Below are 27,275 nucleotides of genomic sequence, written 5' to 3'. Positions count from 1 at the left end.
CGCCAATTAGTATAAAGCCTTTCCACGTTAAATTTTGGACACTTTTCTTTCAGTGTAGTTTTTGAAATATTTCACGAGCCACTGAAACGTTTCACTTATATGAAAGCTGAAGCTCTCCACTTTATTTCGTGGTACAACATGTTTATATTCTTGTTCAGTTGGGTAAAATTGCGTCGAATCAAGTGGAACTACGCACACGCGTCTTGTACGGCAAAGAGCTAAAACTGCCGGAGAGTGTTTAGTCTGTGCAAATCATTTGACCAGCGTTTAACTGTGGATCGGAAGGTTTGAATCAGAACAAATCAAAAAGTATGCTCTCGACAAATGAACCAGAAGGTGGTAGCCCAATCGTAATGATAAGCAAAATAACGCTTCAAAAAGTCGTACTAAGGAGATTTTCACAACGTTTTTGCAAAAAATTGCTTGTTCATAATGGACGACGGAACATACGTGCTAGAAGACTTTCAACAGCTTCCGGGTTTGGCTTTTTATACTGCCATGTAAAGGAATGCCGTTGCCGAGTGTTTCCGGACAAAGAAGCTTTCCCCAAAAAGTATTTGATTTGGCTGGCCATATGTAGTTGCGGCCGGAAATCGAAAAGTTTCATCTCTACGGGCACTAACAACAAAAATGGGTACGAGAATGAATGTTTGCAAATGCGGTTGCTACCATTCGTCAGAAGCCACGGCACTCCAGCTTTGTTTTGGCCTGATTTGGCCTCTTGTCACTCTGCAAAATCCGTTCTGGAATGGTATAATGCACAAGAGGTCAAATACGTGCCAAAAACAGCCAACCCGCCAAACTGTCCAGAATTTCGCCCAATAGAAAGGTACTGATAGGCTCTGGTTAAGCGGAAACTATTCGAAACAACGAGGAAAGCAAATGGCATCAGGGATTTCAAGAGATACTGTACAGAACCTGATGGCGGGTATCCCACTTAAAGTCCGAGAATTTTACAGATAAAATAATTAACATTCAAATAAGCTACATTTGCTTGCTATCGATATAAGCCTTCTTTACTGAAATAAACAATCGTTTTTTTGTTTTATTATGTGTAGATTTTTTTCCCGGCATTATCTTAGTGTTCGAAATTTAACGTGGACAGGCTTTAATCCTACACACTTAGACATAACTAATCTTACACGTGACGGAATCCATCTTTGAAATAAAGGCAGAGACGTAAACAAACATGTAATGTAAAATTAAGTGCTCCGAGACTGAAAAGTTCGAAAGTACATTTGATTGAGCTGAATTTCGCGTCTATTTTGACTAATTTTTATGAAAAAATTGATGCTCATATATGTCAGTCTCCGAGTTCCTAAATTTACATTAATTTTTCTAAGTGTGTACACTGAGTACAATTTTCATCGATTATTCAAGCAGATTTTCAAGGAAAAGCCAGAAACATTTTACTAAGGTTTATGAATAACCTACGTTTTAGCGATTGTGAGTGAAAACCTACTCAATTTTAAGTTCATCTCATCGGCCGTGTATGACGATGGAGAAGGTCTCTGCCATTCTCGGCTGGTTCGTGGTCAGTGGAGACGAAAACTTTATTTTCTCGTGACCCGATAACCCGATGTGAATGAGGTTTTTCATAGCTCAATCAATTCACTTGCTACAATCAAGGCGGTTTTCGTTTTGTGGCTGGAATTCATTTCGACAGAACGAGTGAATGGAAACGAGTGCAATGAACGCCGGTTGGCGGTATATCAAAGTTGACCTAGATGTGAGTTATTAAAGCGTACTAGTTTCATGGACTCTTGATAGGGTAATGGATGTATATTGGACCACTATCATATTTTCACATTTCCTAACATGATGAAGAAGATGGCTTTATCACATCTCGGAACGAGTGTATTGTTGAACGACATGGTCTACGACTCAAGATTGGTTTCTGTAATGATAAGTATCACGATCTTCATCGAAATGTAAGTATTATCGACAGCAATCATAACAATCAACTCGAATAAACATTGAAATACATACAAGAAATACCTAAAATGAAGAGTGGGAATGCCAAATCCCTGTTGATAACATTTCGTGGATAAAGAATGGGCTCTTCTCCCCACTCATTGGGGCATCTTCCTGTTTGGGGGCTTGTCTTTTTGACCAATTGGCTGATCAAGTTGCTGGAAGAAGATTCTTTATTGTTCCGTAGATGCGTATAGGCGACTTTGATCAAGACAAACAGAGAAGAGAGCCCACTGCTGTCGGACTTAGTTTCCGTGCTACAATGGGTGGTCAACCACTATCATATCGTATCATATCATATAACTATCATATTTTCCCATTTCATCACATAACATTAATAAGTTTTTAGAATATTGTGAAAGTTACATGCAAATTATCATTTTCACACCTATCTTTATCACCTATCTCTATCCCTACCCTATCACAACTGCTTCTATCAATGATACTATCAGTGATAGGAAAAATGATAGATTGATGATTGAGGGTATTATCCCTATCATTGATAGTAGTGAGAGTGATATTATCAGCAGAGAACCTATCAATGATGGAGATGTTACTATCCATCCCTATCATTTGAGAGAACGTTCGTGATAGTATCATTATCAATTAGACGGCGTATATGAGCTCCATCAAATTTTTGGAGACCTGTTTCATCTCTATCATTTTATATTATCATGCATACCGAAAAACCTGGCATGGTGGGAAAAATGGTTTGTTTTAGAAAAGAATCTGCCAAACTTGTTCAACAAACTATTGTCAAATACCCTTCAATATGGGTTTTTTGGAATCGTTGTGACCTTTAGGGACCGGAAAACGATAATCGACGCCATTTTTAAATCCAAGATGGCGGCTTCTGATTATAATAAAATATGCGAAACATTATCAAAAACCCTTCAATATGCGTATTTTTGGAATCGTGGTGACGTCTGAGACCGGAAATCGATGCCCGTCGAAATTATGAAATCAAAGATTGAGACTTCTGGTTGTATTAAAGTCTGGGAAACATTATCAAACACTTGTAAATATGAGTATTTTTGGAATCGTGGTGACGTCTAGAGACCGAAATCTATGTCCGACGCCATTTTGAAATCCAAGATGGCGCGATGGTGGCTTTCGGTTATACAAAATCTAGAGATCATGGTCAAATATCCTTCAATGAGGGTATTTTTTTTAATCGTGGTGACGTCTAGAGCCCGTAAACTAACGTTCGACGCCATTTTTAATTCCAAGATGGTGGTTTATAGTTATCTTAAAACCTGGGAAACATTATCAAATTTACGCGAATTTACGAATTTCACCACTCCCAACTGCGAAACACGTTCAGAAGCACTTTTGGTACACTTTCGATCAATTTCTTTCGAAAACACAAAAAAAAAAAGTTGCAAGGGAGCCAACATCAACACCTATTTTGCCGAACTCTTTCACGCACCTTGCAGCGCGTAAATAAACTGAAATTTAAAATTATCACTCGCGATGCCACAAATTTCTGGTCCGGGAGAAAATCAAATGACGCAGATTGTGACATCTCTTCTGATGCTTGCAAACATGTTGAATCACGTTCTCTTTCTCTATTCTAAAACTTCCCGGAAAGCGAGAGAACTACCAATCATACACGTATAAACGTCCGGGAGGCAGAGCGCCAGCGCTAATTCGGCAAATGCAGCCGAAAACTATGAACGCGAACGCACGCACAAAACAGAGAAACTTAAAGCACAACCGTATCCAAAGGCGTTCGAAGCTGCACTCCCATCCAAGATGGCAGCTTATGGTTATCTTAAAATCTGGGAAACATTATCAAATACCCTTCAATATGAGTATTTTTGGAATCGTGGTGACCTTGAGGGACCGGAAAACGATGTCCGACGCCATTTCGAAACCCAAGATGGTGGCTTCTAGTTATCTTAAAATCTGGGAAACATTATCAAATATCCTTCAATATGGGTATCTTTGGAATCATAGTGACGTCTAGAGACCGGAAATCGATGCCCGGCGCCATTTTGAAATCCAAGATGAAGGGATGGCAGCTTTAGGTTACACAAAATCTAGAGATCATGGTCAAATATCCTTCAATATGGGTATGTTTTGGAATCGTGGTGACCTTTAGAGACCGGAAAACGATGTCCGAAGCCATTTTGAAAACCAAGATGGCGGCTTCTGGTTATAATAAAATCTGGGAAAAGGGGGCGACCCCGGCGTAGTGGTTAACATCCATACCTCTCACGCCAAAGTCACGAGTTCAAATCTCACCCCGGACAAGTCACAAATGACCCAAGAGTGTTAAAATGACTATAAAAAAAATCTGGGAACATTATCAAATACCCTTCAATATGGGTATTTTTGGAATCGTGGTGACGTCTAGAGACCGGAAATCGATGCCCGACGCCATTTTGAAACCCAAAAAGAAAAACAGGACACAGAGCCCTGAGATTTGGCACAAGCAAACATAATTTACGCCGCTCCATTAAGCCAGTTCTCAGTAGAGCGCGATTTCAGTTTGTTCAACGCACTTTACACTTACTCCAGAACTACCTTAGTCAAGAATCATTTGAGTAATACTTTATTCGTAGCGCTGAACTCTGACTTGATCGATCAAGTTCCACAACATGATAAATAATTTACGCCACTCCTGCGCTCAATAGAGTGCGATTTCAGTTTGTTCGATTCACTTTACACTTACTAACTCACTTAGTCGAAAATAATTTGATTAACACTAACTTTTAACGCTGAACTCTGATTAGATTGAAAAAGTTCCACAACATGATAAATAAATATAAGGTTCAATGATAATTCAGTAAATGTAACATAAATTAACTAAGAAAAAATATACAAACATAATTATAAGATAATAGCTGAGTGTGCCCGGCCTTGCTCGGGATTCAAAATTAGCTTGAGTTTAAGCGCCGATTCAAACGAAAAACCATGCCATATTGTACGTAGCCCCCCCCCCCCTCTTATCTAAGAGGCTACCTCCTATGACTATCACCTTATACCTCCACATGCCAAATTGGGTTCCAGTTGCTTGATTAGTTCTCGAGTTATGAAGAAATTTCTTTTTCATTTGTATGTGAGCCTAGAAGGGGAGGGGTCTCGAACCATCTTAAGAACCTTTCCCTGCTCCAAGAACCTCTGCATACAAGTTTTCACGCCGATCGGTTCAGTAGTTTCCGAGTCTATAAGACAGTCTATCAGACAGACATACAAACAGACAGACTTCGGTTCTGGAAATATCCATATTGAATGGATTTTGTCAATGTTTCTCAATTTTTTTCTGATACTGGAAGACGCCATCTTGGATTTCTTAATTGTGTCGGACATCGATTTCCAGTCTCATGATATCATCACGATTTTTAAATATATCCATTTTGAAGGGTATTTGATAATGTTTTCCAGATTCTTATATCCAGATGCTGCCATATTGGATTTCAAAACATCGATTTCCAGTCTCTAGACGTATGTAATACACGTATTGAAAAGTGTTTGATAATGGTTCCCACACTTCAATATAGCCATAAGCCATCCTTGGTTTGCAAAATGACGTTGGCCATCGATTTTTGGTCTCTAGACGTCAACCCGATTCCAAAATACCTACATTGAAGGGTATATGACATTTTTTTCTAGATTGTTTAACACTGGAATCCGCCACCTTGGATTACAAAATGGTGTCGGTCATTGATTTTCTGTCTCTAGACGTCACCTCGATTCCAAAAATACTCATATTGAAGTGTATTGACAATGTTTCCCAGATTGATTATACCAGAATCCGATATATTGGATTTCAAAATGGCGTCGGACATCCATGTCCGGCCTCTAGACGTCACCCCGATTCCAAAAATACCCAAATAAGGGTATTTCATACTGTCTCCCAGATTTTACTATAACCAGAAGCCACCATCTTGGATTGCAAAATGGCGTCGGAAATCGATTTCCGTTCTTTTGACGACACCCTCGATTCCAAAAATACCCATATTGAAGGGTATTCAACAATATTTCTCAACCTGTAACCGGAAGCCGCCATGTTGGATTTAAAAATGATGGTGAAGATTGTTTCTGGTATGTGCACGTCATCTTCGTTCTTATAATATCCATACTGTAGGGACAGAAATTAATTTCCGGCATCTATATTTCGTCCCCGGTCCGAAAAACAAATATTGATTCAGATTGGAATGTGTTTTATGTTGACCATTTGAGAGGTTAATTGTTTGTTGTTCAGTATAAAATTTATAATTTCGAACTATAATTGATATAGATAGAATCTTCATCTCTATCATGTGATAGTTCAACTATCACATTCTATCATGATAGTATCAGAAGAGGCGAATGAACCGTATCGTTTAAAACCTCTATAATAAACAAAAAAATGATAGTATCAGATAGGCGTTCTATCATGATAGACAAAGAGAGAATCTATCAAATAGAAACCTATCACTGTGCTTGGCCTCTATCTGATAGATGATATTTTTTTATCCTTGATTTGTTTTCCGTCGATCTTGTTTTCCGTGCTAAGCACCAATGCTACCGACGCCAGGGAGGAAGCTCCCATACCTGAACCCTACATATCGACCCATCAACTCATGAACCGGGGAGCAAAGGCATTACTTCCCGGCGTGATCAGAAATTTTATGCCTCAGAACATCCCGGCGGCGCTGACTGGGATTGAACCCAGGCCAGCTAGGATGAGAGGTTATCACGCTTACCACTACACCACCGGCACCGCTTGATTGATGACATTATTATCATTTATTAGATAATTTTGATGCCTGCTCGTGCTGAATCGGTCCAAAATCAACAGGAGGTGGCATTATTAAACCAAACTTTCAAGAGTTACTTAATTTAAAATGTATACATTGTTAATATGCGAATGTGGTTATTACGTCTATTAAATTCGATTGAAACCGTTGCTTAGCTCGAAAAAGCGATCAAATGTGTTAAAATAGCGCTCTGAGGCATGGCGAAAATATGTTCGTCATTATCTAGAGAAAACACAGTTTCGCCATGCCTGCTAACCAGCACCTTCAGGTGGTCCAAAATTTGTTCCAATTCTAGCCAAAAATATGTTTCCATATGCGGCTTGATGTAGAAATGGTGGGTCAAGATATATTTTGTTGGTGGCCCAAAATAAAATAAAAAGCATCTGCAGTATTTGTGACATTTCCCGGTTATTTGTTTGCCAAAATGCGTTGAAAAACGATTTGTTCTGACAGAAACTTTCAGCTTTCTGTAATGAATTAAACATTTATTGTAACAAAATCATACTATAGCGGCGCCGGTGGTGTTGTGGTAAGCGTGATTGCCTCTCACCCCAGCAGGCCTGGGTTCAATCCCAGTCGGCGCCGCCGGGATGTCCTGAGGCATAACAACTCTGATCACGCCTTCCTTCGGAAGGGAAGTAAAGCCGTTGGTCCCCGGTTCATGAGTTGATGGGTCGATAGGTAGGGTCCAAATGTGGGAGCTGCCTCTCTGGCGTCGGTAACATTGGTGCCCAGCACGGAAAACAAGATCGACGGAAAACAAATCAAAGAAAAAAAATCATACTTTTTTCGAAAAATTGTAGAATGAATTCCTAAAGCGTTCCAAAATACCACCGTTACCCATTTCGGAAACTAACATGTTTTGAGAGAAATAGGAAACTGATTATCTAGCACAAAAGAAATTGAGAGCCGCATTGCATTATAAACAATTTACAAAATTACATCTCTGATTCCGAGTAGCCAACGTAAAAATAAAAAATCGCATTTGGGTCCGAATTTGACGAAAATTCAAAAATGCTTCATAAAAACCTGTCCAAAATAAACCGTCATTAAGTTCTGCCTTGATAGTCCATGTCGGAAAAGAATACTGAACGTAATATCTTCGACTCAGATACGGACGACCATCAATTGAAAAACAACAAGTCAGAATTCGGGGGAATTCCGGAATCAGGACGAATCATTGCTTGAGCTCATATGCTCGCCAAAAAGATTAACCAATGTGAACCGAGTGAAGTCATTAATCATTGTCATAAAGCAGCGCAATCTACCTGCTGGTATGATGTGGTGTTGGTTCAACGGTATCCATCAAGTCTAACATCTCTTTGGACTGCTCTCCAGTATGCTTCCGGAATGGCAGTTTGAATCACACTTTCACACTATCTGATTTGGATTCTACCTACTTGCAAGTTAACTTCGAACTAGACTTTGTCATGTCACTGTGTCAGCATGTGCTACTTTCTCGTGCCACATCTGTTAAGCAATATTGTGAGTGCCTCACATAAGTTTTATTTGACAGTCCAAATCGTGCTCTCTTTCCGTGCGGATCTATTGGCTTTTTAATGAAGAAAGTGTTACTACTACCTAAAGCTACAACAAATTTAAACAGCACTTTTCAGTGCACAAGCGGTAAAATTTCTACCTTTTCAACTCTTATTCCCCTTCGATCCTTGTTTGGACCCTACCCGAGGTAATCCTTCTTGGATATCGATTTGGGAATTCCTCTTCGATCCTTCAGTATCTGCTTGGAAGTCGATTTGGATAAAAAAAAAATTACTGCCACCATGGCGCCTAAGCGCAAAAGAAAAGGGCAAACTATTGATCCCCCTTCTGATGAAATTAATTTGAGCAATCAATTTGATTTGCTCACGGATGATGAGAATGAACCATCATCCAAGAAAAATTCTAGTTAACTTTCCCGGCTTAATGCCAAAAAGGAAACGATTCCCCCTATTGTGATAACCACTTCCGATTTCCATGCACTTCACATGGGACTTTTGAACCTCGTGAAGGTTAAGTTTTCACTACAAATTGGACGTTGGGGTGAATACCGTATACTGACTGAAACCTTGGACGGATTTAAATGTCTTCTCAAGTATCTTACTGAGAAGCAGCACAAATTTTTTACTTACGACACCAAAACTGAACGTGTGTTCAAGGTTGTCATGAAAGGACTGCCCAGTGGTGAATCCCTGGATCAGATCAAAGATGAACTGGCAAAATTACTTGGAGTTGTGCCACTCCAAGTAATCAAAATGAAAATGAAATCCCGTCCTGGCAACAAAACAACCTTAAGGCCTTGGAAAAAGCCACCCTTACGTTCCTGGAGAAAATTTCCAAAACCTCACCCAGTGCCGTAAGTTCCAGGGCTGGGGTCACGGAACTAAAAATTGTACATGCCAGCTAAATGCATGAATTGTGGTGATTCCTCTCACGCAAAGGACGACTGTCCTGTGAATGAAGATCCTGAGAAATTTAAATGTTCAAATTGTGGTGAAAACCACAAGTCCATTTTTAGGAATGTAAGACTCGCTAAGTGATCCTACAATCTCGTTCTAAACTACAGGTAGAAAACGCTCCACGTTCCCGACCAGGTACAAATTCCTCTGCTGTTAACAACGGTCACCGAGGAACAAATTCTTCATTCGTACCCGTAGGTACAAATATAACCCCTACTTCAAATGTTTCATCTGTACCTACTCCCCTCTCTGCTAACAATGTTCAGCGAGTTAATGGAGCTACCTATACTGCTATTGCAGCGGGTAGAAATCCAAATACTAACCAACCTTTGGAGGCATTACTGCTCCTAAAATGGAATTTTTACAGAAATCATTAATGGACATGATTACTGATATGCTTAAATCTAACTCCATGTTTGATGCTGGAGTAAAATTTGCGAACAATATTGTCTTCTTCTTCTTCTTCTTCTTCTTCGCATTTCAAGCTTATTGCATATCGCATATTAGCTTATTGCGTGCTCTCAACTTAGTGTTCTAGGTGCACTTCCACAGTTATTAATTGAGAGCTTTCGATGCCTGTACCATTTTTGCATTTGTATAATTGTGTGGCAAGTCCAATCATACTTCTATGCCCAGGGAAGTCGAGAATTTTCCAACCCGAAAAATTCCTAGACCGGACCGGGAATTGAACCCAGCCACCTCCAGCATGGCCTTGCTTTGTAGCTGCGCCTTTACCGACTGAGCTAAGGGAGGCCAAAGGGGGAACAATGTTGTCATGACTTTGGAATGCAGTAACGAATTTTAAATCAATCAATATTTTAAAATGGAATGCTCGATCTCTTAAAGATAATCAAGACTAGCTATTTAACTTTTTGAGAGTTCATAACGTGCTTATTTCCGTTATAAATGAAACGTTCCTTAAACCTGACCATAAGGTTAAAAAGGACGCAAATTATTTTTTTTATAGAAATGATCGTCTTGATGGAGCCTGTGGTCATGCTTGGCATACAGAGTTTTGGTGACTAACTGCCCATTCACTTATAATTTTGTACACAGTTGACAAAACATAGTTCTTTTTGAAGCAGTAGATAGAATAGAGTTTAAGATTGCTATAGATACTAGATACTAGAAAAAAAGTAGATTTCAATACTAGTAATTACTGTATTTGTTTTTGCGTTGTAAAAATTAGGTGAGAAATCCTCGATACACATCTCTGACTTTATGTGTAAAAAATTCATTGGTGATCCTAATCTATCAATTTCTTTAAAGAAAAACAAATTTCAACAACTGAGTGAAAAATTATTAACAAATGAGCAACTGGTGTGTACAACTGTGCATGTCTAGCATGCCTGTGGTGGCGTTGCCATCATTGTTCATAGACAAATCAAACATAAATTCTTTCTTCATTTGAAACCAAAGTTTTTTGAAACTTTGGGAGTTTCTGTTGAAACAAAATTTGAAAAACTTACGTTTATAGCTGCCTATTTGCCATTTCAATGCGTAGGCCAGGAAAAGAATTTTCTCAAGGGTGACCTGCAGAAACTTACCCGTCATAGGTCTAAATTCATCATTATTGGTGATTTTAATGCAAAACACCGCTCATGGAATAATGCTCAAAGCAATTCCAATGGTAATATTCCGTTTGATGATTGTTCTGCAGGTTATTACACTATTCAATATCCAAACAGCCCAACATGCTTTTCTTCAGCAAGAAATCCCTCCACTATTGATTTGGTCTTAACTGATTCATGTCAACTTTGTAGCCAACTGGTTACTCATGCTGACTTCGGTTCTGAGCACCTTCCAGTAACTTTTGAAATATCCCAAGAAATAATTTCTAATCCCAACAGCTCTACTTTCAATTACCATAGAGCTGATTGGGAGTAATATCGAACATTTATGGAATATAACTTCGATCCAAACATTCCTTTAAAAACCAAAGATGAAATTAATTATGCTCTTGAATCTCTGACTACTTCTATAGTTGAAGCAAGAGCTGCCTCAGTACCAAAATGCGAGGTTAAATTCGATTCAATTATAATAGACGACGATCTTCAGCTCTTGATCCATCTTAAAAATGTCCGTAGGAGACAATATCAAAGAACGCGTGATCCTGCCATGAAAGTTATCTGGCGGGATTTGCAAAAACAAATTGAAAAGCGATTCTCTGCCCTGAGGAACAAAACTTTTGAAAATAATGTTTTGAAATTAGACCCGAGTTCCAAACCCCTTTTGGAAACTCACACAAATTTTGAAAAAACCTCAAAAGCCTATTGCAGCGCTTAAGGAAGGTGGTAAAAATTTGATCACAAATTTGGAAAAAAGCTCAGAAACTTGCTAAGCAATTTGAGAGTTCCCATAATTTCAGTTTGGGTCTTACTAGTCCTATTGAGAATCAGGTTGCTCGGGATTATCTGAATATTTTCTCTCAGGATTTTTTTTTTTTTTTGATGATTCCTGTGGGACTGATTTGGACGAAGTAAGATCTATAACTAAAAAGTTTCAAAATATGAAAGCTGCAGGTGATGATGGAATTTTCTATATCCTCATCGAAAAACTCTCAGAGAGTACCTTGTCTTTCTTGGTAAAATTATTTAACAGATGTTTCCATTTGGCATACTTTCCTGATGTATGGAAAAACGCAAAAGTTGTTCCAATTTTGAAGCCGGATAAAAATCCAGCTGAAACTTCTAGCTACCGTCCAATAAGTTTGCTTTCTACAATTAGTAAACTTTTTGAAAAGATAATTTTAAATAGAATGATGCTTCACATCAACACGAACTCAATTTTTGCAGATGAGCAGTTTGGATTTCGCCATGGGCATTGAACTACTCATCAACTCTTAAGAGTTACCAATTTAATTCGTTCAAACAAATCTGAAGGCCACTCAACTGGAGTTGCTCTTCTAGACATAGAAAAAGCATTCGACAGTGTTTGGCATGAAGGTTTGATTGCTAAATTGAAAAAGTTTAATTTTCCACTTTATATTATGAAATTAGTTCAAAATTGTTTAACTGATAGAACTCTGCAGGTAAATTATCAAAATTACAAATCTAATCGACTACCTGTTAGAGCAGGAGTTCCTCAGGATAGCATTCTTGGGCCTATATTGTAACGCATTTTCACTTCGGACCTCCCTGATTTGCCTCAGGGTTGCCACAAATCTTTTTTCGCTGATGACACAGGCATTTCCGCTAAAGGAAGAAGTCTTCGTGTTGTTTGCAGCAGACTGCAGAAAAGTTTAGATATTTTCTCTTCTTATTTACAAAAATGGAAGATTTCTCCCAACGCTTCCAAAACTCAACTTATAATATATCTACATAAGCCTAGAGCTTCCTTTTTGAAACCTAGTAGTAGTCACATGGTCACTATGAACGGAGTTCCAATTTCTTGGTCAAGTCAAGTGAAATATCTTGGATTAGCACTTCACGAAAAATTAACTTTTAAGGATCACATTGAGGGCATTCAAGCCAAATGTAACAAATATATAAAATGTTTGTATCCTCTTATAAACAGGAAATCCAAACTTTGCCTGACGAATAAACTTCTAATATTTAAAAAAGGTTTTAGACCAGCCATGCTTTACGCTGTGCCAATATGGTCTAGTTGTTGCACTACCAGGAAAAAAGCACTTCAAAGGATTCAGAACAAAGTTCTGAAGATGATTTTGAAGTTGCCTCCCTGATACAGTACTACCGATTTCAAAGAATTTCGAATGTTGAGACTTTAGAACAAATGTCCAACAAAATAATTAGAAATTTCAGGCAAAAATCGTTGCAATCCTCAATTGCAACGATTAATTCCCTTTATACTTAGATAAGATTTAGTGTCAGTTTTTAGTTTTTTGATTTCAATTGTTATACTGACATGCAGGTTGAAAAAACCTGTTTAAAATACTGAATTTCCAAGGCAGGAACAATGTAAAAACACTTAGATATATATCATAGCAATTAAGGCTGGTAAGTAACTGTAGTAACTGGAGCACCTAGGTTAAAATGAAATATAATTTATTTTGAATTTGGAACAACTAAAGAGTTAAAAAAAAGGATCCCTTAAACTCTTAAGGGCCACCCACATTAGATCCGTTTGCGTTGCGTTGGCGTAAATTTGATACTTAGACAATAGATTTAGCTGTCACTTTGACGCCACGCGTCCGATCTGGATCTAATGTGCTTGGGCCTTTAGAAGTTTATTGAACTATTTTTAGACCTTCTACACAATTCTCTGAACTTTTTCACTATTTGTTACTCTTATATGAAGATTTACGCAGCTCCTCAAAATGCTATGAAATTCGCAAAACTCCTACAAAGTTTGCTGCACTTCTAAGTTTCTTGTTGATTTGCCTCGAAGTTTCACGAACTAAATTTCTTGAATTTGTACTTAATTTCCACAACTATTCCAAGTCCATGATGCTTCAAAAAAGTGCCCTGAAAATAATTGGAGGTTCCCGATCAATAATGAGCTTCCCTGAAATAAAATAATGGTTCCTTAACTTCTACGAAGCTCCCCAAACTTAAATAAATGTTCCATTTCTACGCAGTTTTCGTAACTTTTCCAATATCCTTATTTCTACGACTTTATCTAAATATCTATGAAGTTTGCTGTATTCATAATAAGTATCCTGAATTTCTATGATATTTCTTAGAATTCCTTGAAGGTTTGCGAAGTTCCCAGAAGTTAAAGAAAAATCACCAGCGTGCACAGGAATCTTGTTAAGGAGGGGCATTTTTTTTTCTATGGTGCATTTAATCTGGGGATGGGGAGTACTCTAAAGTGCGTGGTGGATGGTGCTGTCCACCCAATACTGTTTCCCTACTGTTCAATTTAGCTAATTTTATTTATTTTTCGCTCCGGTGGTGGTTCATCTTTTTCAATGCAAACTGCTTTCAGACAGCCAATGGCAATTTAATCATTATCAATATACCTGATGACAATCACCAACTGCTCGGGGTGGCCACAATCGCTCGTCTCATCTGCAATTATTGCCACTGGTTTTTCTCGCAAGGTTTTCGCAATGTTACGCAACACTATATTGTGTAACAACGTAATCATGTCATTTTGAATACGTTTACTTGTGTACTGGCTGTTTTTTGGTGGTCCAGTTCTTCGTCGATACTCTTCCTGGTTTTGAAATTTTTCCACGCTTCCATACTACCAACATGGGTCACTGCGATTGTGTTTGCCCAGCAACTCGGTCGCTTTCTTCCAATTTCTGAACCCAATTTCTGAACCCTGTAGGAATCGTTGTAATAATGTTTTGCGTCATGCTCTTCATTAAAAATATGAACCAAAGAAAATATATTCTACTAGTATCATCTTTTATTCAGTTACCTGTTTGAAATTTTGTACAGTACGTTTTTGTATATTTTGAAGGAATCGTTACAGTTATATTTGAATATTTCAAGGCTTACAAAAGCCCTTTTATGCTGTTGTAGTTACACTTTACTATTAACGTTGCAAGTACATTAAACTTGGTCATTTTTAGCGAAAATTATAGTTCTATTTTTTTCAAATTTTGAACTAAATGCCAAGGCTAATAGGATCATTATCAAGGTTTAAAAAATATGTAACGATTGGAACAAAAGCGAAAAAAAAAACTATTTTGACAAGCGAGTACAGGATTGTTAACGGAATTACGACTTATGCGAAGGATTGAGCATCTCAACCCTGTCCCAAAGGACCGCCAGTCGGGGTGACAGGAACTGATGCCGAACATTCAACATGTTTTAAACATGATGCAAAGGACAATCTCGAATTTATTGCAAAGCACATAAACAGCTGTAACTTTTCAACCACGGTAAAAAAATGACTTGAAATTTTCAGAGAAGATTATTAGTAAGACAATAATAGACCAAGGGCAAACTAATACCAGCTTTTCAATTAGGGAATCCAAAAGCTGTCCTTAAACTTTATACAGTTGCAAAAAAGTCCATCCTAAGAATTCCTTGAGGGTCTTTTCGAAAATTTTAGAACTCTATGAGCTCTATTGAAATTCTTCTCAGAAGTCCTATGGAATTATTTTTAGAACTCTTCTTGACTTTTACTCAGAACACCTTGGAACTGAAATTCCCTTAGAGTTTCAGAAGAATTTCCTCAGTATTATCCAGAAATTATTTCCGGAATGAGCTAGAAATTATCCTCAAATTCCCTTTGAAATTTCATTCAAAATTTAATTTTCTCTGTATTTTTTTCGGAATTATCTTGGAACTATTTGCAGGATTCACTATAAATTATTCGCAGAATTTTCTTGGGATACTCCCCAGAAATCCTTTTGATTTGTCCTCTGAATTCAATATCCTTGAGGTTCTTCTCGGTTTTTTTAGAACTCTCCTAAAAGCTCTTTTGAAATTCATTTCAGAAGTCCACTGGAATTGTACTTAGAACTCTTCATTATTTTTGTTTTCAGAACACATTGGAACTGAAATTTCTTTAGAGTTTCAGAAAAAAAAAAAATCCCGGAATGAGCTACTCTAGGTACTCTCGAGAAATTTCCCTCAAAATCCCTTTGGAATTTCACTCAAAATTTAATTTTCTCGGTATTCTTTTCGAAATTATCTTGGAACTATCTGCAGGATGCACTAGAAATTATCCGCAAAATTTTCTTTAAATTCTCCCCAGATATATTTTGGAACTGTCCTAAGAATTGAATGTCTTTGAGGTTCTTCTCGGAAAATTTAGAACTTTTTTTTTTCTTAGAACACCTTGGAACTGAAATTTTCCTAAAGTTTCAGAAGAATTTCCTCTGTATTCTCCAGAAATTCTTCCCAGAATGAGCTTAAAATTATCCTCGGAATTCCTTCGAAATTTTTCTCAACATCCATTTGGAATTGCATTCAAAATTTGATTCTCTCGGTATTCTTTTCGAAATTGTTGTGAAACTATCTGCAGGATTCACTAGAAATTATTCGCAGAATAATCATGGGATCATCCCCAGAAATCTATTCTTTTAGAACAGTCCTCAGAATTCAATACCCTTGAGTTTCTTCTCGGAAGTCAAGTCTAAGTTGTCCGTCCATTCAGCTTGCCTGTCCAGACAGCAGATTGTTGCAAATCTTACACTATAAATTTTCAATACAAACTTGCCCCCAGGAGATTTTACACCAGAAAATTTCAATTGACCAGAATGGTGTAAATTTTCCACCGTTAATTTTCAATAATAATTGCTTCCCAATCTTCTGATTCGTGCAGATTTCCTTTTTTCCATTTTCAATACAGCTGGCTTCTCCTATCATCAGAATGTTGCAGGTTTTCCACCAAATAAAGCTTGTCCTATTTTCAGATTTTTCATCATAAATTTTCAGTAAAGCAGCTTTCCTCCAATCATCAGAATGGTGCAAATTTTACACCAGAAATTATTATTAATATTTGTTACTGAATAGAAGGATGCAAATTTAAGACCCAAAATTTCTGAAAACCTGGCCCATCCGTTCACCAGAACGGTGCAGATTTTCCACCATAAATGTTCTGTTCATTTCATTTATCAGAGCGATGAATATTTTGTCCTCCATTCACCAGAACGTTGCACCAAAACTTGTCAGTGAAGTTTGTTTCACCATGCACCTTTGTGGTGCAATTTTCTGGCTTTGCCTCTTTATGCACCAGAATGGTGCAGATCTTCCACCATAAATTTTCAATGAAGTTTGCATTCATCAGAACGATACAAATAATGCACCAGTAAAAATGAATAAACCTTGCTTCTACATTCAATTTTGCGTGATTCAACTTTTCCACCAGAATTATTCATTTTGATTAGTCCCTCCATGCACCACATTGATGATATTTTTGCACCAGAAATATTCAATAAAATTTTTTTTTTCTATTTACCACCACGAAGGTGAATTTTTTCAACCTTAAATTTACCCTCTTCTTTTAACCCTCCATTAACCACCTTGAACAAAAAAATAACACCAGAAATTTTTTGTATGCACCACTGTAGTGCAATTTTTGACCAAAAAATTTCATTGAAGTTTGTCCCTTCACGCACCTTTGTGGTGCAATTTTCAGGCACCATCTCAAAGGAATTGACACAATAAAAGGTTTTCAGTGACTTATATTATGAAATGAAGTTATTTTACCTTCAAATCAAGTTATCAAGAAATCAAGTTATTTTACATTCTAATTGTGTAAATGTGAAAATAAAAATCTTATTTATAAAAGGGGGGCAATTGCCCCCACCTTGCCCCACTCTGTGCACTCCAGTGAGAAAAATCCCTGGGCTCAGTGCTAATTTGTATTACCACAAGGCGTCTTATTATGCCATAGATTAAATATCGATATAGTATACTTTCTCAAAATTGTTTCTTCTAGTCCAAAACATAAGAAAAGTAGTCAACATAAAGAACTTGTTTGTTTGTGGTCCAATTTGATAAATGGCCGTTAAATAGTAACATCGAACTTGACAAGCTTGACAAAATACCGGTGAGTCAAAAAACACCGAAAATTCTGGAGGGGGCCTGGCCCCCTTGGCACCCCCATTAGCTACGCCAATGCCCATCTCACTCTTGTGCTGATTGATTGAAGGCCAATTCATCAAACCACATACTCTGGTCTCTGCCTTCGATCGGAAACCAGATGAAATCAAACAAAATTCTTAAATAGAGCACCCGAGCAGATAACCAAACTTGATTAAAAATGCCATGCACTAGCAACGACCACGGCGACGATGACCATTGCATCCAACTGAAAGTAGTGCATTTCCTGGAGCAAAACCATCCCGGATTACCTTCCGTGTTGGACACGGATGAAAGTCCTCTCGTTCCCAAAAAAAAAAAACTGTAAGCGCCCATGTCGTACCCACCACAGGGAAACGTGCCACAAAATTTCCGGTCACTTCATCGCCCGGTTCAAACGAGTACAGAAAACATGCCTTCTGCTTCACCCCTAGCAGTCTCTTTCGCAAAATCCCCATCGAAATCGTGTCCGTAGCTCTGCATCGTCGATTCCTCGCTAGGAACATGCTGACAAAACCACCGCCGTCATACCAAAGCTCACTGACTGGTGTGTTTGCGACCAAAATAAACTTTTCCATCATCCCCGGGCGATGCACTATTTATCCATGTGAATACACAACTTACCTTTCCGGTTGCTTCTGACACGAGATTCTGAAAGTGGAACAGGAAAAAAAAAACAAAATCAGCAGGTGAAAAATCACGTTAGCAAAATTCGTGTCGTACAAATACAGTTTGGTTTGAAAAGTGTAAAACAAGAAAACGAGTAAAACTCGTGCCATACTTGGAAATACCCCAGTCTCACCATCGGTATTTTGCATTCTCACGCTCGAGTCACTTGAGGGAAAAGTATTGTCTTCTGCCGTGCCAAACAGCCATAATGAATCTGCAGTCAAGTTTTAACGCGGGACGGACGTACAAGGATAGTAAATCAGCCAAGGAACACCGGGCTCGTGGCTTCACGAACAAACAAACAACACAAACGTGGTTCCGGTTGGTTGAAATGCGCTAATGTTAAATACCACAGAAACCGCACACGAATTCGACGATGATGGCCAGTTAGAGTGTTGTGGGGGGGGGGGGTAGAAACCCTCCAATTAGCGCACCGGGAAGATCAGTTGTGTTCCCAAGTTCTGGGGAAACTTTGAAGCACGCAATCAAAGTTGACTTCACGATTGGTTCTGTGCAATGCAAACTCAAACGGACTTGCTGAGGGTCCAAGCTCCAAGAAGGCTGTACGGGTGTTGATTTCGACGTACACGGATGGAAGTTTGAGACGTGAACTTTAATCAGATCGATCTAGCTGTTTTGTGGTGGTAGGATATGAAAAAGTGCGTGCCTGCCAGCTTGATGAACCTCAAACTTAATACTTCCGTACAATTCTCTTTTCGAATTCTTCTCGTGTACAGATGTCTCATCAAGAACCAGGTCCCCTGTTTCTGAGGTCAATCCTTCGCAAACAACACACTAATGACTGTGCAAATTGAAAGTCGACAAAAGGGAGGAACCACATCGACAACACGTAGATGTACACCGCACCGGTTTGACGGAAGACAACCATAATTAACACAAAACCCGCAGAAACTTTTCCGTTCCAACAACGACGTCCTTCCGTCACAACAACCGACGACGACGGAGAAGGATGAGGACCTCGACGAGCGATCCTGTTGGTAACTATCGTACTGTGGATAGCCTGCTGTTGTGGTGGGATGTAACAGATTAGGCATGTAGAGTCTGGATCGACCCTGGAAGGTACAGCTATGATAGATTGCTTTCCTGTGAGCCAGCGGAAATAGGACCAAGAGCCATTTGCTACTCGATGCAACCTTTCACACCATTAACTGTTATTTGCTACTGTCTCAATCGGAGGGCTAATGGTTTTATGCTTCTGCTGAGGCTTATCACAACCGTGTTTCAATGCTGTGTGCTATTCAAAAATATTCATCATTACCACAAAAAAATCCAACTCAATTTTTTTAAACTTTCCCGGAACGATTGTCACCTAAAATGTACACAACAACAGTGATCAGCCAAATAAACCAACATTTTCGAAAAGGAAACGGATGAAGGTCTTGTTGCTTGCGTCAAATAAAATCTGACTTCCGGACCGGGTCCATGTTCACGCTTGCCCAGCCCAACAGACAGGATTTGCCGAAGCAAACAACGTCAGTCGTTTGTTTGGTATAATCCAGTGCTATGTCGCTCTGTCCCCACAAGGTAAATTTATTCCACCTTTTCGTTATCATTTATATTCCTCCTAGTGTCGGAAACATCTCCAACATCAACCACCGGCATTTTCTTGGCCTCACTGACTGCAACCCCATTCTGGTTGTCCTCGTTGTACTTGAGCGGATGTGCAGTGCATCTTGATGGTTTCCAGAAGCCCACCATCATTGCTTCCGTTTGTCTCTTTGAAGAAGCAAAAGAAGATGACAACCCCCTTGTACCTACGACTAACACTATGGAGCAAAGATGACAGCAAAAACGACCGGCAACGAATTCGACAATGATGGCGACAAAGACCCATATACCTTCCGGAAGAGCCAGCGTACGTGATTACGGTTTGCTGTGTTTGGAAAATCAGCCTTGGGTAGGCTTTTTCAAAGCCTTTAGAAACTTTTTTTTTCCTGTCGCATGTCTTTCTCTCTCTCTTTCTCAACAAATGGAGGTTGAGAATTAGTTGCCCCCCTCGACACTTTGGAACACTGTGCTGGAATAGGAGGACTGGTGGGACGTAAGACCAGAGCATTAAATATTTCATTTTCATCTGGAAACACAATTTGACTGAACAGCAGTTTTTGTTAACATTTACATTAGCCAGTCCAGACTCTCATAAGGAACTAACACAAACTGACGCTTGAACAGTGTTAGTAGTAAAATTTACGTTTATTTTCTGGTTTTTTTATGTTTCAAAATTTGGTTTAGCATTTCAATTGGTTAGCCTTTGGCTCTTCATCTTTGTTCTAGTTAATTGGTTATTCTAATGTGATGATTGCATTTAGCGCTAGTTTACAGGATACCCTCTATGGGATTGTTTTGGTTTGAATTTAAAAAATTGATAACCTACCTACTTGATCTGGTGGTTTGATCGCAGACAGACGACTCTGAACCTTTCCAGCGTGGAAGTCTTTCACTCCTCGAGTGTTTGAAGACCGACCAGGTGGTGAATCTCAGAATTACGAGTTCGCGGTGGACTGTTAAGGATCATTCTGAGGATCTTGTTTTGGATCCTCTGAAGCTTTAGGTGGTGGCACTTAGCACAACTCTCCCAGATTGGCATACCATACTCAATAGCCGGCAGAATGATCTGCTTGTGGACAGCAAGCTTGTTTTTGAAGGACAAGGTGGACTTCCTGTTTATCAGAGGGTAGAGCGACCTGATCAAGATAAATGGATGGATGTCTTGTCCACATGGTATCGGAATAGCAATTTGCGATCGAGGGTGAGACAAAGGTAGACTACTTCACTCGACCATTCAATGGGAGTGCTATCAAGGTGGACCTTGACGTTAGCAGGCGGAACAAGCCGAGGTGAATTCGAGTGTGGAAACAGAATGGTTTGTGTTTTAGCTACATTGATACAAATCTTTCAGCTCTTGAAATAGCCTGAACATCCAGGCTTGCTTGTAGATTACTCGCCAGAGCACGGATCACTCGACCCTTATACATGATGGACGTGTCATCTGTGAACATTTACAGGATACCACCACCCGGCAGGGGAGGATCGTCTGACGTGAAAATATTGAATATTTAGGATATGCCCAAGCAGGCTACCCTGATGGACCCCTGCATCAACGTTGAACGCATCAGAGGGGACATTGATCAAGTAGACCTGGAATGATCTGCCCGACAAGTAGTTTTTGATGATCTTTACGAGATAGATCGATGCAGTTTGTGCACTAGGTCATCATGCAATAAATTGTCAAACGCCTTCCGAACGTCCAGCAATGCCATAGCAGATGTTTCCGAAACGGACTTGTTCCACCTGATGATGTTAGTAACTCTTCTTAGTTGGTGGATCGTTGGATGGCCTTTCCTAAACCCGAATTTCTCCTTGAATAAGATTTTATTTTCGTTCGAACTCCAGCAATCGGCTGAGTATCAACTTTTCGAATAGCTTCGAGATGGAAGACAAGAGGCTGATGGGGCGATAGCTTTTGGCACTGGTAGGATCTTTGCCAGGCTTGTGTATTGGAATCACTTTGGCTATCTTCCAGCAACTGAGGTTATGAGTAGGGATGGGTCCAAGTTTCTGGTCAACAGAGGAAAGTGGAGGGACTGGTCTCGACATATTTTTCAAAATTTTGGTCATCTTCCAAAATGGTTTTGCACAGTCTGGGAGAGAGCGAATCTTGTTGGCAAAATCGTTCTTTCTGAGTTCCACCTTCCTGGCCTGGATAATTTTGGTTAGCCTATTGACATTGGTCTTCAAGTGGGGCAGCCCAGAACGCTGGAACTGCCTACGAATGGTGTTACGGAGCCTGATAAGATCTTTGGTTGGACTGTCAAGGTTCAGAGTATGACTCACCTGTCTGGATGCTGGTACGTGTTGCTCCCTGGCACGGGATATCGCCTCTTCGATGGTTTGCAGACACTGATCGAATTCTTCGATCGACTCCGGTAGGACGTCATAATCGATTGCTGTGTCCACACAGCGCTGATACTGCTGCCAGTTGACACGATGGTAAATTCGCCGGGAAACTTGAAATCTATTGGCCGAGGAACTTACTTCGGCCACCACCGGATAGTGGTCCGAGCTCAGTTCCTGATAGGCGATAGGTTCAGAGATGTTATCGTCAATGTTGCTGATGAAGATCGATGGTGGCATGAGCTCCGGATCGACACAAGCGGGTGGGAGTGTCCGGACACAGGAAGTTGTAGTGGGCTTCCTGCAGATCGTTGTACAAGATTGTGCCGTTCTGGTTTCGCCGACTATTGCCCCAGGCTTGATACTTGGCGTTCAGGTCGCCAGCGATGACGAAATTTTGCCGCCGTCGTGTTAGCTTGATGATGTTTCTTCGGAGATCTGCGGCCGAGCCGTCCCTAATGTTAGTTTGCTTGGGGCTGTAGACCGCGATGATGGTGATTGGACCAAGCGATGTGCTCACCTCAACTCCGATGGCTTCGATTATTTTCAGTTGGAAGCTTGGTAGTAGCCGGCACCTGATGTTCCGTCTCGCACCGATGGCCATTCCACCTTCCCCAGAGCTGGTGTGGTCAAGCCTTACGAGCCGAAAGTCGGGAAGAAAGACGTTCAACTCGGGCTTCAAGTGAGTCTCGGTGATGACGGCTATGTCGATGTGCCGTTCGTTGAGAAAGTCAACAAGCTCGATGTTTTTGCTCTTCAAGGAGCAAGCATTCCAATTTACGATCTTGATGGCTTCACGGTCCATACTTAGTGACAAGGGACAGGGCAGCATGTAGCTGTTCAGATCGAGTCTTGCAGGTGCGCATGATGATGATGACCTCGGCCACGAGCGTCACAAGTTCCTCCGAGGTGAACGGAGAATCGTCGACAGGTTCACCGGAGACAGCAACAGCGCATGATAAACCAGGGGCGATGATGAACCTGGAATTGGCTGGACCGTAGCAGCAGCGAGATGATGCTGAACTGTCAGACTGTTGGGAACAATTTGAATACTCGCAGGATTGGCTTGTTGGTTGTTAAGCGAAAGCGGGGCTAGGTTCGGAACATGTCGACGGGGCTGGAGAGCTGGGTACTGGACTTCCGTGAGTACAGGAGGCGAACGATGATTACGGAGGTGACCGAGCTGGTTATTGATTGTAGCCTTCCGATGGATATTAATGCACTCCACTTGCTTGGGACATCCGCGATTGGAGGCTTGGTGGCTTCCACCGCAGTTGACACACGTTGGCTCTATGTCATCAACTTGCTCACAGGAGGCAGTTGAGTGAGTTTTAGCACACTTGCCGCAGTTTATCTTCATATCGCAGTTTTTGGTACCATGGCCATAGGAGAGGCCTTTCATACACTGCGTAACATCACGATGTTGGTGTTTGTAATGCTCCCAACTGATGATGACCTGAAACAGGTCCCGGATTTTGGATCTCAGAGCCGCAAGACTGGTGATCCCTTCGTGAAGTGCACCAGGAACAACTGGTCACGGAAGCTGGTATTGTTGATGGAACGCCAGTTCATCTGGAACACGGCCTCAGGTTTGACGCTTGAACAAATTTGTGCAAATATTTTATAGTTTTTTGCAAGTTATGAAATCTCTCCTTAATTTCGCGTGGTATAATTAATGGATTGCTCCATGAAGACTGGGATAATTCCCACGATCTAGATCACCCAGCCCCTCATATCACAACAAATCACTTAAATCGACAGATTTGGCAATGACGAAACTGTTCATTGAGCTACATGTGCTTGTTTGTGTTCTGAGAGTTATTTATATAAATGCGATTGATACATTAGAAACTAGTGCTCTAGTGAAGAGCCTCACATACTCGATATGATGTCTTAATATAAATCGAAATAGTAGGGTGTAATTTGTTTATTTGTTTATTTGTTTATTTGTATTCCTCCATCTGACAAGGTTGTCTTAATGAAGTTGGACAGGGAAAAGCCAAATTGAGTCATGGTGAACTCAAATTGGCATAAAAACCCTGTTTCTTTTCTTAAATTAAGTACATAGAAACAGAAACTAAACATTAACAATTACACAGTTCACAGCAAAAACAATGCAAAATACAATAATTACTACAGTGTAGTCTACACAGTCTAGTCTAGTCTAGTCTACACATACACAGCCAGTACTTGAAAGAATCCTGGAAAATGATACATCTATCATTTTTCTTGTCATTATTAATGCCTGCTGCACATCAAGGATGTGAAACAAACAATAAAGCGGCCAGGCCTACTGTGTAGCGTTTAGTTAATTTTTGTGGAAGTGAATGTTTACCATGTCTACTTAATAAGTATAGACAGTGGTTAACATTTAATCCACAGGTAATCAAAGAACGGGGACATACCGTACCAACCGCTCCGTATGCAGGATTTGAAAATAGGCTATATAAATCGTTGGGAGTGACAGAGCTAAGAAAGTTAATGTACACTCCTTGGTTGTCCGATCTCCTGGGATGGAACACAGGTATTTACCCCTTGTGTTCGAGCGTACAGTCCTCCCTCCGTACAAGCGTGGACGGCACCGCCAACCCACTGCCATCCCTCAATCGATCCAGCCGACCTCAGTCGAAGGACAACAGAGAGCGGTGTGCGGACGTAACCTATACGGAGGGAATGCTGTATTCGCCTAGGTTATAGCGCCCTTGCTCGCTACCATTTTCTTCTAGCGGTTGGGACCTGAGCACTAGCTCTTGTCCTAGCCCTATATGGCATATGGTTATAGCGCCATTACTCGCTTTCTGAAAAGAGAAGAAGGGAAGGGAAGGAGAGGAAAAGGACTTGGGAAAAGGAAATGCGGAATTCCTTTCCTCATTAGTATTTGTATCGTCAACTTTTATGAAAACTATATAAATCATTCTTCCTTGGTCAGAGGTATTATTACGACATTTGAATAAGATTGTCTTATCATTTCCCTAATAAAAATAACCATAAAAGAGAGCTTAACGACGTGTTCGGGGTATAATCCAAACCCTATGTGGGATGGTTTACCTATCCGAGATACAGTTCGTTTATGGTATTTGTTTATTAGGGTTGTTATTCAAAATTTAATGTTATAATGATCAACATAGCTTTGGATTATCCAATATAAATCGGTAACACTGTCCTGCAACCGATGTAGGAAGCACCAAAGAATATATATAGACAAATCTCAAAAACACAGTTTTAACTGATAGTACTTTATAAACATCAAACTGTCCAATATTGGATCCTGCCAATTATTAGCACCAGAATAAATTGCAACGGACTCACCAAATTGATCCATGAACGATGTCTTGTTACAGTGATCTCCATACTCAAGGGTTGGTTGACTGGGCTCGAAAATAGGTTTTCCTATTCTTAGTATCGGACAAGCGAACCAAAAATCCTGTATGGCCAATCAGTTGATTAGTCAGATGATGAAAGCACAATTGTGGCTGAATGGATTCAGGCTGCTAATCGGAGAATCTGACCCACTTGTAAGGAACACAAAGAGCCACAAAGAACAACCAATGGTGCTAGGTTCCGAGATGATCAGTGGTTTAAGAACTCTGGGGTGGCAAATAGTTGAAGGAACACTAATTACAACTTCACAAAAGTCTAGAAAAAACGGAGCAAAAATTGACGGCTGAAAATTTTCTAAGTCTCTCTTCGAGCACAGCTCACTACGATCCATACAATAATTACTACAGTGTAAATTAAAAACGTTAAAATGCGGTCAGTGTCATAAAAGTGTGTCAGCAACAGTGCAGCATCGTCATTGATTGTCAAGTCCTCGTGGAAGGGTCGAAAGCAACCGGAAACAAAAATGAAAACAGGTAGCACAATTCATACAGTCATCAGGGGATGGACAGTCACTCACCTGCTCATAATCAATCCATGCACATAACAGCTTTACAATCGATTACTTAGGCGGCGTTGAAAAGTAGCTGCGGAAGCTTCAAAGTCGAAAAGCTCAGATACATCATTGAAGCGAGAGGCCATGAACCGTATTGGGTCGTGTTGCCCGTATCGACTGTTGCGGGATGCCAAATGCAGGAAGTTACGCCGACGAAGGGGGCGTTCAGGTACATAAACGTTGATATCGGCAAGAATGGCAGGTGCATCCACCTCACTAGTTAATACTTTGGCGACAAAAACCGCTTGCATGTCAGACCTTCGTTTCTCCAGTGTTTCAATTCCTAACAGCATGCATCGATGTTCGTAGGGAGGTAGATTTAGATGTTCACGCCAAGGTAGATAACGAAGAGCTAGGCGCACAAATTTTCTTTGAACCGATTCTATACGGTCAACCCATATACTGCTGTACGGACACCAAACTATTACAGCAGATTCAAGGATCGAGCGAACCAAGGCGCAGTACAGTGATTTCAGACACAGAGGGTCACGGAATCCATCGGCAAGTTTAAAGATAAATCCAAGCTGCCTATTCGCTTTTGAAATCACATCAGCATAATGTGTCCGGAGGTTAAGTTCAGAGTCCAATAACACACCAAGGTCTCTAACCTGATTCAGCCGTTCTAGATCATGACCAGCAAGACGATAGTGGAAGATGATCGGATGACGTTTTCTGGAAAACGAAATAGTGTTGCATTTCGTTACACACAGTTCCAGTAAGTTCCGTTTGCTCCAATCCTCAAATGACTCCAACAAACTCTGCAGGTAGGCACAGTCCTCGATGCATGTGATTACCATGTAAATCTTAACATCATCGGCGTAGAAAACACGATTTCCAGATGGTAAAACAAACGATGCATCATTAATGAAAAGCGAAAACAATAGGGGGCCTAGGTTGCTCCCTTGTGGAACTCCGGATACAATCGGGAAGGCGGTTGAATGTGAGGAGCCTAATTTAACTTTCATAGACCGTCCTGACAGGTATGATTCGAACCAACGAACAAAGGCGACGGATACTCCAAATTTCTCGAGTTTTCGAAGCAGAATAGCATGGTTCACTCGGTCGAATGCAGCTTTGAAATCAGTGTATATAGCATCTACTTGCATGCCAGCGTCCATCGATCGAATGC

At 40.1% G+C, this 27,275-nt stretch overlaps 1 long non-coding RNA gene across 1 annotated transcript in view; it reads right to left on the bottom strand.

Annotated features, from left to right (window-relative positions):
* LOC135712531 (uncharacterized) overlaps nucleotides 1–27,275 on the bottom strand; it is a 583,229-nt gene that overhangs the window by 237,637 nt on the left and 318,317 nt on the right. The window contains exon 2 of the long non-coding RNA XR_010518654.1: nucleotides 18,253–18,279. This is a non-coding gene — a long non-coding RNA (uncharacterized LOC135712531). The remainder of the gene's footprint in view (nucleotides 1–18,252; nucleotides 18,280–27,275) is intronic.

This window comes from Ochlerotatus camptorhynchus, unplaced genomic scaffold (assembly GCF_037179485.1).
Source record: "Ochlerotatus camptorhynchus isolate MF236.1 unplaced genomic scaffold, CSIRO-AGI_Acam_v1.1 ptg000491l, whole genome shotgun sequence".
Taxonomy (NCBI): Eukaryota; Metazoa; Arthropoda; class Insecta; order Diptera; family Culicidae; genus Ochlerotatus; species Ochlerotatus camptorhynchus.
This window is presented reverse-complemented; position numbering and strand designations above follow the sequence as displayed.